Below are 13,694 nucleotides of genomic sequence, written 5' to 3'. Positions count from 1 at the left end.
CTTACATCATTGCATTTTGGGCAGTTCAGCAAAGTGAACTGGAAAAAAAAAGAGCAAGAATTATAAATCATACCAATCGAAACGTAATGCTTTAGATTCTTGCATAACACCTTCACACATGCCATCTGATTCAACTTTCTCTATCCCCGACAATTCTAAAAGAACAGATTCACTAACCACCACCACCATCCCCATTTGACATACAAGAATTTAAAGTACAATGTTTAGATATGTCTTTTAAAAATTCCCAGAGATATTAAGGTCCAAATATGTGTTTGCATTTCTCAATTAATTTACATAAAAAAGAAAGGGTATAAGGGCAAATATGCTAAAAGCAAAATTGCAGGGAAACAGATGGCTTGTGACTCATAATTTCAATGGAAAAATATTCATACAACATTCTAGACAATCATTTAGTAACATAGGTTTGTTTCTTGTTACAAGTTTTTTGGTTAGTTTTTTGTATTCTAGGAAGGGAAAGAATTTCAAGCTAAGTGTACAAAGGTGACTTACAAGTATTTATTTTTCTCTTAATAAGCAAGTTGGGCACATGGTTATATCTGCCTTCACATTTTCATAATAAAATTTTTGTAATTGTGACTTAAGGGAGCTCTGCTCATCACCTTTTCTGTATCTAACAAACCTTAAATCTGAACTGAATCAAAGAGAAGTGAGTATAATCCTTGATTCATCTCTTACAAAGTATGAATTATCTTTGGCAATTTACTTAACCCCTTTTGTTGGACGGTCTTTTTATTCTTTTTCTCTCAGCTTGGTACAAGAGTAGTGCCTGACAGGGGCGCCTGGGTGGCTCAGTCGGTTAAGCGTCCAACTTTGGCTCAGGTCATGATCTCGCGGTCTTGGGTTCGAGCCCCGCGTCGGGCTCTGTGCTGATGGCTCAGAACCTGGAGCCTGTTTCAGATTCTGTGTCTCCCTCTCTCTCTGACCACCCCCCCCCCCCCGTTCATGCTGTGTCTCTCTCTGTCTCAAAAATAAATAAACATTAAAAAAAATTAAAAAAAAAAAGAGTAGTGCCTAACACATAGGATTTTTGAAGATTAAATGAGGTGATATATGTGATCGCACTTGATACTGTAATTCTCAATTTTGTTATTGTTATAATTACTATCATCACCTCTTCAGTAGAATTTAAGTAGCTTCTGTGCAGTTCTTTAGTTTTTAGGGGATGATGTCATTCATAATCTGTAATTGACTTTTTTCTTTCAGTTATGCCTTTGTCTTTAGATTGCCACATTAAGTAGCTGAACTTCTAATAATCTTCAAGAAAAATAACATTTAAGCAACAATTTCCAAAACTCAACTTAGTAAACTATATTATGGATGGTTGCTGGAAGGCGGCAGAATCTTAATCTATTTGTTCTTTTGGATCAGATTTCATTGCATTTTCAAAAGAACACTGAATCCAGGGGCGGAGAAAATGACTAGTCTATATAATCAAGGCATGCTGTCCAATAAAACTGTAACGACAAAAGTGTTTTATAATTCTGTTCAACACAATCACCATTAGCACTTGAAATGTGGCTACTCGGGCTGAGACATAGAGTTTTCAATTTCAGTCAATTTTAATTTAAATAGCCACATGTGGCTAGTGGCTACTATACTGAAGGGCATGCGTTGAGAATCTATCCTGAAATCGTCAAGTCATTAAGGCTTAGCACCATATCCTCTTGTCACCTAAAGAATCAAATTGAACAAGTTGTGTGTGACTTTACATGATTCCAAAGACCTATCTTCAGAAATAAGATAAAAATTAGACTTTGCTGAAGATTTGACTTAAAAGGATGCTCGGTGTTTTACACAATTCTCTCTCTCTGGGAGTCCACAATTGAGATTTCTTCCTGGCATATAACCAGGACTAAGCGTGCTTTCCCTGAGCAACTAGTGTATTTTAACTTATGAACACTATAATTTAAATTTTATGATTTCCTCTTGCCAAAGCCTGATACTAGCCTCAAAAATAATACTCTTTAAATAATAGACATAAAAACACCAATAATACAATTTTCATATTAATTGATCCCAAATAGTATTGATGTCTTCAGATGCAGTTTAGAATGTAAAAATGTATAACATTAACATGTAATTTATGAGGAGCATGAAACTGAAGAATTTTAAGCAAAGAAGAAACTAGATAATGCAATCAAACTAATGAAACCTCATAAAGCTTTCAATCTCCCACCAAGCCTTACCAAATTTAACATGCTTTAAAAAGCAATATCCTACCTGTAAAAAAATGGTTGTTTTAATTTAAGAATGCAGAATAATCTTGAATGCCTCTTTACTATAGAAATTGAATTTTAAGAGTAGCATGAAGATAAAACAGTAAAATTATAATAGTTACAATTGGCTTATTAAAGTAAAATCTAATTAGAGGAAAATAGGAGAAAATATAAAAGATGATGTACGTACTTTCAGAAATAATATATGCTATAAAGGAAAATTGAAATATTATTACTATTACTATTATCAATATAAAAAGCAGACTTTAGGACTTTAAGAAAATCCTAAGTGATGAAAAAAATAGGTTGTGTTGGAGCTCGTTTACTGGGGTATAGTGGAAAGAGTAGATAACATGTGGTCAGAAAAAGTAATTGAAGATTAATTTCCATTACGTGCTAGTTGTATAACCATACGCAATTCAACATAAGCCTGGAATCTGAGTTTACAGGGCTTTAAGAAACTATAACCACTGCTTTCTTGGACTCTGTATGGAAACACCCTGGGCAGTTAGGGAAGAAGTAAAAAGTCCTACGTCATTTGCTCTATGTCTATCAGATGTGGTGTTGCATCTTATATGCCCTTTTTTACCCTCACAAAAATTCAATAGGGCTAGCTCTCATTATGAATGTCTTTTTTAAATAAGAGCTTTCTTGAGCTATAATTCATTTACCATAGAATTAACTATTTAAATTCAATGCCTTTTAGGATAGTCATAGAGTTGCCCCACCATCACCATAATCAATTTAAGAACATTTTTTATTACTCCTCCTCACTCTCAAATACCCATACTCATTAGCAGTCACTCTGTGTTTTTACTCCACTCCCACTTCCAGCCTTTGGCAACTATTAATCTATTCTTGTCCGCATAGATCAGTTTATTTTGGACATTTCATAAAAATATAATTATACAATATGTGGTCTTTCATGACTGGCTTATTTCGCTTAGCAAGTTCTCAAGGTTCATCCATGTCATAGCATGTACCAACGCTTCATGTGTTTTTACTGCTTAATGACATTCCATTGTAGGCATGTACTACATTTTATTTATTCATGCATCCATTGATGAAAATTTCGTGTTTTTTTCCCACTTTTGGACTATTATGAATAATGTTTCTGTGAACATGTGTGTGTTTTTCCCTTTTAAATTCTCATTTCCTTTAGTCAAAGAGAATGATGCTTAACATAAATGCTAAAAGGGAAAAAGAAGACCTTGCCTTTCCATTCCACACTAGATCCTATCGAAATGCTTCCCAGTATTTGGGAATTTCAACCCTCTGTCATCTTTCTGAAAATCAACTGGCCGAGTTGAAAGCTTTTAGGAATAAGAACAATCGGCCTCCCAGCAAATGTTGTAATAGGGGGAGAGCACAGCGCAAAGCAGTGTGTGAAGGTGCTTAGATAATAGAGACAGGTCCTGGGAGCCACACTCATGAAGGAAGGTGTGAGGTCCCTGAACAAACAAGCATTGTCTGTTTCAATACTGGGTTGCTAATGCTCTGCTACAGAGCACAGAGCATTGTGTTTCTCATTCCACTCACTGGCAGCAAATTTTGCTCCATGTCATTTTGGATTGTTATAAAAATGTGATCCTTCCCATGATAAATCTAAGCATGTCAATCATATTTTATTAAACTGAGCAGCAGCAATATCTCCTAGCATACTATCAGTCCATCTCTATTTAGGATTATTATTTTTTTAACCATGGGTTTTGAGTGATCAGAAAGCATTAGAGCTCTATATTTGTGTGACACTTCTGGAACCTCATATTTCCAAAATGTAATATGCTGTATCATGTGAAGCAAAGTTAAATAGGGAATGAATTTATTCATGAGGGAAAAGAGGTTGGGGTAACTTGCGTAATTCATGCAATCTAGAGTTAAATAAGGCTAGAAAGGATGCGAATCTCTGGTAAAATGCTTATTGATGTTTTTGTGATCAGGCTATAAAGAATATTAGTTTTGCTTTTCAGCATGAAAGACATTCATATGAATTATGGTAAACTCTTCCTGAGATTTTAACTCTTACCTTCCAGATTTTGTATACTGTTCATGTACAGTATTTTATGTTGTACATTAATGCCTCTCTCCTTAGTTTTGTTCAATTATAGCTAATTATAAGAGTATTGGAAATAGTAACCCTAATAACTATGCCATAATTAGGAATGCCAGGCACTCTACTAATCTCTCTCAAAGCAGTGTTACTTAGTATCACTAAGTTCAGTGACATACTTAATGCTGTTACTCATTTTATAAATAGGATAATCCAAGATTAAATCAGTTAGCAACTTACCCAAGCTAGTAAATGAAACCATTGCAAGATTAGCTCTATTCTAACCAGTTCCTGAGCAAATTCTGCTCACGGATCTGGAGAGCCCTGTAGGGGTTTCCACCTGACAGTAGAAGGGGTCTAATACAAATGGTACTGCTCTTATGGAGAAACAGTATATGTCACATTCTATTAAAATTACCTAATTCTTTGACTATCTTCCTCCAGTAGGTACCACACTTACGCTGGACATGTTGTTCAACCTTGCATACTAGATTCGAGTACCATGAAGATGCTCATTAAATATTCACTGACAAAACAAGTTAAAGAGAAGCACTGATGAAGAACAGGAGCCAACTCATGTCAATCCTATCACAACCTGTCCTTCCCAATCATGTTGTTCTTTTCCATCTAATCAGACTTCTGTATCTCATAAGATCTTATTTTCCCTTTTAGAGTCCAGTCTCCCATGAGGACTGCATTTCTTCCATAAGTCCAAGAAACTGGGGTAGAACACTGAAATTCTGTGGAATATATTTTGGATCATGTACACTTTAACCTCAACCATTGGTTGAGATCCTGATCCAAAGAGAAATTGCTTGGGGTCACAAAGAGAGCCCTTGAAAGTTAGGACATCACTGGTAATTTGAATCCTTTAACATCACTTATCTTCTACCAATTTGCACCAAGGCCAAGTTCACTTGATTTATCTAGATATCTGTGTTTTATATCTGGTTACCATACTTCAGTGATTAATTCTATTTCCAGTTCGATTTTTCAGTTCTGATCTTATTCCCTCTCGTTTCTCGAAAGGACCTGTCCAAACTTTATCAAGCTTTAGAAACAAAGTGAATTTTTCACTTGACTTTCCTTTCACAAAACTTCAATTGAATTGAAAAATGGGTAATGAGTAAATAAGTTCTATTAATAAACTGGAAAAACTCAACAAAATGATTTGTTACTCACTTCATTATTTTTTTTTTCTTTTCAATCCTTGGGTTTAATTTTACTTTTAATTCCTGAATGAATTTTATACTATACTTACCAGACTCAGCCTGCTGATATAATGAATGAAATGATAGATCTACTCATAGTCAAGAATGATTCTGTGTATGCTCTTAAGATTGATTCAGGATACTTTGGAATAATTGAACATAGACAAAAAGAAAATTTCAAAAATTAATATTCTGCTCAGTGAATTTGTGTGCATTGTGTGTGAGACAGAGAAGAGACAGACAGTGAGAAAGTGAGAGACAGAGAGAGATTTGTATATGAAGAGTAATTCCTGCTGTAAATGAATTATGTAAATTAAAGGCTAACATGAACATTTTAGAAACATTTGACCACCTGTTATTTTAAACTAGTATTTTGGGGAAATTTTGCAACTCTTTTCAGATAAAAGAATAGAGACTAAAAGTGACTTAGAATCTTCATATTATAATTTATTATTCATTTCAGAATTTATTATTTCAGCAAGTAACTTTATGTTTTATTACACGAATTGTCATAGGAACTAATTTAACTACCATGATATAGAAATCAGTTTAAAAATTAATGATTTAAGCATCAGTAAAATATTTAGTTTCACTTCAGAGCTCCATCTTACTAGTCGGCTCAGATCTAAGCTATGAAGACACAGAAAATAGATGACAGAACTTACCCTCTTAATATTATATAGGCTAGAACATGGGCCCCATTAGATTAATTAAAGATTAATAAGCCTTATGTTGCAGTATCAACATATAAATTCTACTGAGTACAGTATTATAATAATTGTTATCATTGTTAATTTACATAACTCCTATTTATTAAAAAAATGAAATAAATTAATGTAAAACAGGGAAAAAACCTCTATTTTAAAAAAGATTGAAAACAGAATCAAGTAATAAATGAATAGCTTATGGGAGAAGAGAATGATTATATCCTGAAATCTATGCTAAAGTACATTACCATAATATAAAAAAGCAAAATAATTACTATAATATACTATAATACTAAAAATACTATAAAAATAAAGTACTATACTATAATTTACTATAATAAAGTACAGCACAGCTGAACAGTGTCACTGATCTCAGTTGGATTTGGTTGGTTTGCTTGAGGTATGTTCTCATGTGACAGAAGAGGTACTGGCAAGATGCCTATGTGACTGTTCAGGTGCTGTACTTGTACTGTGTTTCCTAAAAGCCCATTGACCAAAACAAATTACATGGTTGAGTCCTTAGTTAAGGAAGGGCAACCCTCCTCACCTTACCCCCAAAGTGAAAGAACACCATACAAAGATACATGGGGAAAAGAATGGATGTCCAGTCCTGTCACTGGCAGAATATGGAGAATAGTAACAGTATCTGTCCACTATAGTCCTATTCAGCCATTTACTCAACAGATAATTTTTGAGCAATTTAAATGTGACAGGATCTATGTAGGTACAGGGGATATAGCTGGAAACAAAATCACTTGTCTCTCATAATTAATATTTTAGGGGAGAAAAACAGAAAATAAAATATATAAATGAAATACATAATGTACTCCTTAGATCATGATAATATTGTAGTAAATAATATAAAGCAGGGAAGGAGAATGAGGAGCATTAGGGGATAATATCTTATTTATTTTATTTTATTTTATTTTTAAATTTTATTTAAATCCAAGTTAGTTAACATATAGTGTAAAGTGGTTTCAGTAGTAGTATGTAGTGATTCATATAGCACTCAGTGCTCATCCCAACAGGTACCTTCCTTAATACCCATCACCCATTTAGCCCACCCCCCATCTAACACCCTACCACAAACCCACAGTCTGTTCTCTAAGAGTCTCTTATGGTTTGCCTTCCTCTCTGTTTTTATTTTATTTTTCCTTCCCTTTGCCTATGTTCATATCAGTTTTGCTTCTTAAGTTGCATATATGAGTGATATCATACGATACTTATCTTTCTCTGGTTGTCTTATTTCACTTAGCATAATACACTCAGGTTCCAACCACATTGTTGCAAATGGCACCATTTCATCATTTTTGATCACAGAGTAGTATTCCATTGCGTGTGTGTGTGTGTGTGTGTGTGTGTGTGTGTGCCTTCCTTATCCATTCGTCAGTCGATGGACACATTTGAGCTCTTTCCATAATTTATTATAATATTTTTATTATTTTAAAATGCTTTATTATTTATTTTTGAGAGAGAGAGACAGAGAGAGCATGAGCAGGGAAGGGAAGAGAGAGAGAGGCAGACAGACTACCCAAAGTGGGCTTCATGCTGACAGCAGAGAGCCTGATGTGGGGCTTAAACTCACGAACCATGAGATTGTGAGCTGAGTTGAGTTGGACTCTTAAGCAACTGAGCCATCCAGGTGCTACTGTCTATAATATTTTAAGTAGGATGATAAAAGAAAGACACTGGGGAGGGGACATTTAACTAAAAATGTAAAGGAAGTGAGGACACTATACAGATAAATTAGGATTTCAGTGAATGTTTCAACTAATCAAGAAAGCAGTAAGGGGTGCCTGGATGGCTCAGTTGATTAAGCGTCCAACTCTTGATTTTGGCTCAGCTCATGATCTCATGGTTTGTGGGTTCAAGCTCCACATTGGGCTCTGTACTGACAGCACACAGCCTGTTTGGGATTGTGTCTCCCTCTCTCTGCCCCAACCCTGCTCTGTCTCCCTCTCAAAATAAACAAATAAACTTAAAAAAAATAATAAAACAGGAAAGCAGTAAATGCAGTCTCCAAAACTGAAGCCAGTGAAGTTATGCAAAGAAGGGGATGAAACCAGAGTGATAGGGAAGAGCATATGTTGGCTTCATAAACCACTGTAAAGACGGTGCCTTTCACTCTGAGTGAAAGCAAAGGCAGTTGCAGATTTTTGTGACATGACCAGATGTAAGTTTTAACAATCTCATTCTGCCTGTTTTATTGAGAATAGAATGTAGGCAGAGAGGGAGGAAGCAGAGAGACTATTGCAATACTTTAGATGAGGTTGGATGGTGGATTGGAGCTTTGGACCAGCACCATAGTGGCAGAGATGGCAAGAGATTGCCCAAGTCTGGATTTATTTTAAGGGAGAATTGACAGTATTGACTGAAAGATTGGATGACAGAGGAGAGGAGAAGAACTGCCTTCAAAATTTTTGGTCTAAGCACCTACGATGTAGAAGTGACCACTACCAGAGATGGAAAGGATATGGAAGTCATTAGGATTTGGGGGATAATGAGAAGCTTGGCTGTGGATGTTATCAAAGTAGAGACATCATGCAGATAGTCATGCATATAAGCCTAAACTTTTGGGGGGAGGTGAGAGCTAAAGGTATGCACAGATGAGTCATCAGCATGAATGATGTTTAAAACTACAGTCACATTAGGCATAATTCTCAAATACAGTTACTATATCAATACATTAAATTTAAAAAAAAGCAAATGTAGTGCTCGCTTCGGCAGCACATATACTAAAAAAAAGCAAATGTATACTTTTCACCAACTTTTTTTAAGATTCTACTAGACTCGGAGTGCCTATACTATCTAGCATTCTGTCTTAGAGTTCTTTTTTTTTAAGTGTTTTTCTTTAATGTTTATTTATTTTTGAGCGACAGTGTGAGAGATACAGAGTGTGAGTGGTGAAGAGGCAGAGAGAGGGAGACACGGAATCTGAAGCAGGCTCCAGGCCCTGAGCTGTCAGCACAGAGCCCACTGCAGGGCTCAAACTCACGAACCGTGAGATCATGACTTGAGCCACAGTTGGACGCTTAACCGACTAAGCCACCCAGGCGCTCCCCAGTTCTTAGATATCTTGTAAGGTACTCAAAAAAATTTTTTTAAGCCTCAACCAAAGATCTTGAGGTTAAGGAACAATTTCTTTTAAAACAGTGGAAATAAAGATTCAGTAAGGTAAAGCTCCAGAAGCCAAATAATGATGAACTGAGGAATGAATCTCACTGAGCACGGAGTTGCCCAAGGCTCACCCCAACTCAGATGATTCCAGGCATATGTTTGGTGGTCCAGTCCTAAGTGGTCTGGAAATACTCAAACTTGAGTCTAGAGTGTGCATACAAGAGGACATAAGCCCAAACCAGGCAGGACTGGGGGTATGCAAATCTGACAATGAGGACAAGTAAGTCACAGCAGGAACAGGGGCTGATTTGGCAAAGGATTCCGGAAGGCACCATTAGAGTCACTTGAGAGACATCTTAAAATCAGTGTCATGGAAACGACTCTTCTAGTCTCTCAGTTAAAGTTCAGTCTCTGAAACACTAGAGATTTCCCTCTGATTGGCCTTTTTGTAATTCCAGAGAGCTATGATCTTTCACTTCTATTTAAAAGCTATAATGCTTTCTTGCTCCCACTTCAACACACAAGTCAGGATAGAAGGGGCCATTAACTTGGTGTGTGTTTTACAGATAAATAAGGATTTTGAACTAATCTGTATACAGGGATATTTGGTCAGGCCTGGAGATTTAATTGAACTTGGTATTCATTTACGATTAGTTTGTTTTGTTTACTTTCTTATACCATTAGCAAACTTATTAAAAAGGAAATACAAATAAACTTTGTGCCAATTACATAAGAAAATAATTGGATTTTATTAATCCAGGAACTCAGGCAATCAATTAAAGCAAGGGTACACTGGTCTCAGTCACCTCATTATTCTTCACGCTAATTAATCGCAAATACTAATGGGTTGCTTAGAAATGGGAGGCTTTATTCCTTTAGACACATATAAAAGCTCTTAACGTAGCAATGTTTATGCCTTTGGAAAAAAAATACTGCTTTCACTGAATGGAGTGTTTGCTTTAAAGTAGAAACTTGCATTCTGAGCTATGATAGTAGGTTCTTTATAAATTCTTGGCAAATTAATAATTTAACCCGTGAATGAATAACTCTTTCAAGTTTAAAATCCAATAACAATGTCAATTGGATTAGGAACTAAAAAGATACAATATTCATATATAGGTTCAAGCTTCATCTATTAAACTAATTGTCTATATGGTAATAAGTAGGATATTTAACTTCTCTGAGCCTGTTTCCTCACTGTAAAATGGGTTAGTAATATTAGCATTGACCATGAAGAATGGGAAAATGCAGTAATGGATATAAAATTCCTGGCACATGTTAGATCCTCACTAAATGTTACTTTTTTTCTCTTTTTCTTGTCTCTTTTTCTCAGGAATTTAGGATTTACCCCACCAAATCATAGTTGGTAGTAGATCATTTCTGGATTTTATCTTTTTAAAATAAAAATGTTGTTCCAAGCAGGTCCTTGCTCCCTAGGCAATCTGCATGTGTTAACTCATATAGGAAATCTTTTTACTAAGGTAGGAGAGACATAACCAAGCTGTCTACCCTTGCTGGTAGGCAAAATTTCAATACCCTTATATAATGAGGAGGGTTGATCATGTTTTTTCAAAAACCATTTAGCCTACCTTATATAAGATTTGAATATTTCTTAAAAAGCTTGTAAAATTATCTGTGTGGTATTTATGCAAGTTTCTGTGTCAATATTGATTTTTGAATCAGTAATTTTAATTTTGTTATTGGAAAGTATTAACAGGGCACCTGGGTGGCTCAGTCTATTAAGCATATCCTACTCTTGATTTCGGCTCAGGTCATGATCTCAGGGTTGTGGGATCCAGCCCCATGTTGGACTCCATGCTGTCTCTCTCACCCTCTTACCTGCCTTGTAATAAGCACCCCGGTCAAGAACTGGAATTTCAGCCACCTTAGAAGTGTCTCAATGTGCCCTGTCTCAACCACAGGTTTGACCTTCCTTCCAACATTACTCACTATCCTGACTTTTATAGTGACCATGACCTCATCTCCTTGTATTTTCTTCCCTCATGTAAAGATATAGGTGAGTCTTGATCATTAACAATAAGGATAAGATTAATTCTCTTTCAATCTACAGTTTCCATTTTCATCACTGTCTTTTTCTTATTATTTATGTGGGAAGAACCTAGAGTGTTTGTCATCTCTGGAAGTGTGATTTGGCTGAGGTATATATCCAAGTATCCACCACCAGAATATTTACATCACCCAGAAAATGTTCTTCTAGTGCATCACTTCCCAAGCCCAGGCCCATCCCATTCCCCTAGCCCTAGGCAGCCACTGATCTGCTCACAAAAGGCCTTTATTTTTTTGGCACACCTTAAAGACCATGTGTATTGTGTACTGTTTCTAATATATCCCACATTTTAATGAAAATCTGACCGGATATTGCATTCTTTGTCCAATGCCTTTTGTCATTAATAGTTTTAAGTTTTTTAAACTTCATATTGCAGCTATTACTGTGGTCAAGACATCCGGTATCAATACGAATGTCATATATTTTTAGGGAGCTTGGTCTTTTCTCTGGAAGTTTTAACATTTTCTCCTCTGTTCTTTTAAGCCACTGTAAAATATGTTTGCACAGGCATCACTTTATTTGTCCTGTTTGACTCTCAGTGAAAAATTTCAAGGAGTTCCTTCTTCCTTTTTAATTTATGTCTATTTACCTGTGCTTTGTGTTCTCCTCATTTCATTCCTTCTTGGCCTTATTTTTTGGGTACTGATATCGACAAATATTTTTAGATTTGATTGCCTGTTAATATTTTATATGTTATATCCTGTATTATTTCCTACTTCCTCCCCCCAAAAAATTCTTCAATCTGATATTCCAATTCAACGATTCATTCATTTTATCCATCCCATTTATTTACTCTATATAAAGTACTATTTCAACTATTATATAAATGTTACCATTCAGATCCTTTTAAGATTTAATACAGTTTTGAGCACCTGGGTGGCCTAGTCGGTTAAGCATCTGACTTAGGCTCAGGTCATGATCTCAAGGTTTCTGAGTTTGAGCCCTGCGTAGGGCTCTGGGCTCATAGCCCAGAGCCTGGGGCCTGCTTCAGATTCTGTCTCTGTCTCTCTCTACCTTTCCCCCACTCACACACACACACTCTCTTTCTCTCTGTCTCAAATATAAATAAACATTAAAAAAAGATTTAATACAATTTCATAATTCATACATATATAGATAAAAGTATGTATTTAAACAAACTTGCTTTAATTCTTATTATGTTCTAATACTTCATATAGTACATATTATAAGAAGAGAAGATAAATATTTCTATTTGATATACTTTTTGCCAAAAAACAAAACAAAAAAAGCCTCCATTACTATTTTTTACAATGCATATGAGAAAATATTGATCCTCTCAGCTTTTGCTAGTTTTTAAAGATCTTTATTTTTCCTTAAATTTTGAAGAGTATTTCTGCTGGGTACAGAAATCTAAACAAACTTTGTCCCCTTTGTGTGACACTTAAAAATGCCATTCATTGACTTCTCACCTCTATAGTTTCTGTAAACAAATCCACTGTTATTATATTTCTTCTTCTACATGTGAGGTATCTTTTTGGTCTTATTAGTTTTAAAGTTTCTTTTAATTACTGTTTTTCAGCAATTTGATAATAATGTCTCTTTTTGTAGTGTTTTTCTTATGTTAGGGATTTGGATATAACTTAAAATTTGGAAAACTTTCTGTTATTATTTTCTCATATATTCCCCACCTTTTGCACCTTCTGAAACAAAATCACTTATATATTATAGTGAAAAATGTTGTACAGCTCATTATTCTGTTTATTATTTTTAAATATTTTTCTCTGTGTTTTTTTAAATAATTTTGTTACTATTTTCAACTATATTGATCGTTTTATATAGCTTTCAATTTTCTGCTAATTCTCTTCAGTGTATTTTTCACTTAAGAGATAGACTTTTAACACTATAATTTCTAGTTCTATAGCTCCAACATTTTCCTTGACGAATTTCATGTTTTCCTTTACATCCTTGAGTATATTCTAAGGCTTAAAATAACTATTTTGACGTTATAGCCCTCTAGTTCCATCATTCTTATCATTTCTGGTCTGTTTCTGTTGATTTATATTTCTCTTCATTATGCATCACATTCCGCAGCTTCTTTGTATGGCTTGAAACTTTTAGTTAAATGTTTACATTAAGTGTATATTGTTGTATGCCTTTAAAGAGTGGATGAGTTTGTTCCGACACACAGTTAAGTTACTTAAAGATCAGTTTGATTACTCTAGACTTGTATTTAAGCTTTATTATGGTGAGTCCAGAATAGTCTTCATTCTAATTCCACTGTAGACCCGATGGTAAAGTGAAATACTTGTGAACATTAAATACACCGATATATTGGATATT

Source organism: Panthera tigris, chromosome D1 (genome assembly GCF_018350195.1).
Source record: "Panthera tigris isolate Pti1 chromosome D1, P.tigris_Pti1_mat1.1, whole genome shotgun sequence".
NCBI lineage: Eukaryota > Metazoa > Chordata > Mammalia > Carnivora > Felidae > Panthera > Panthera tigris.
Note: the sequence above shows the minus strand (reverse complement) of the source record.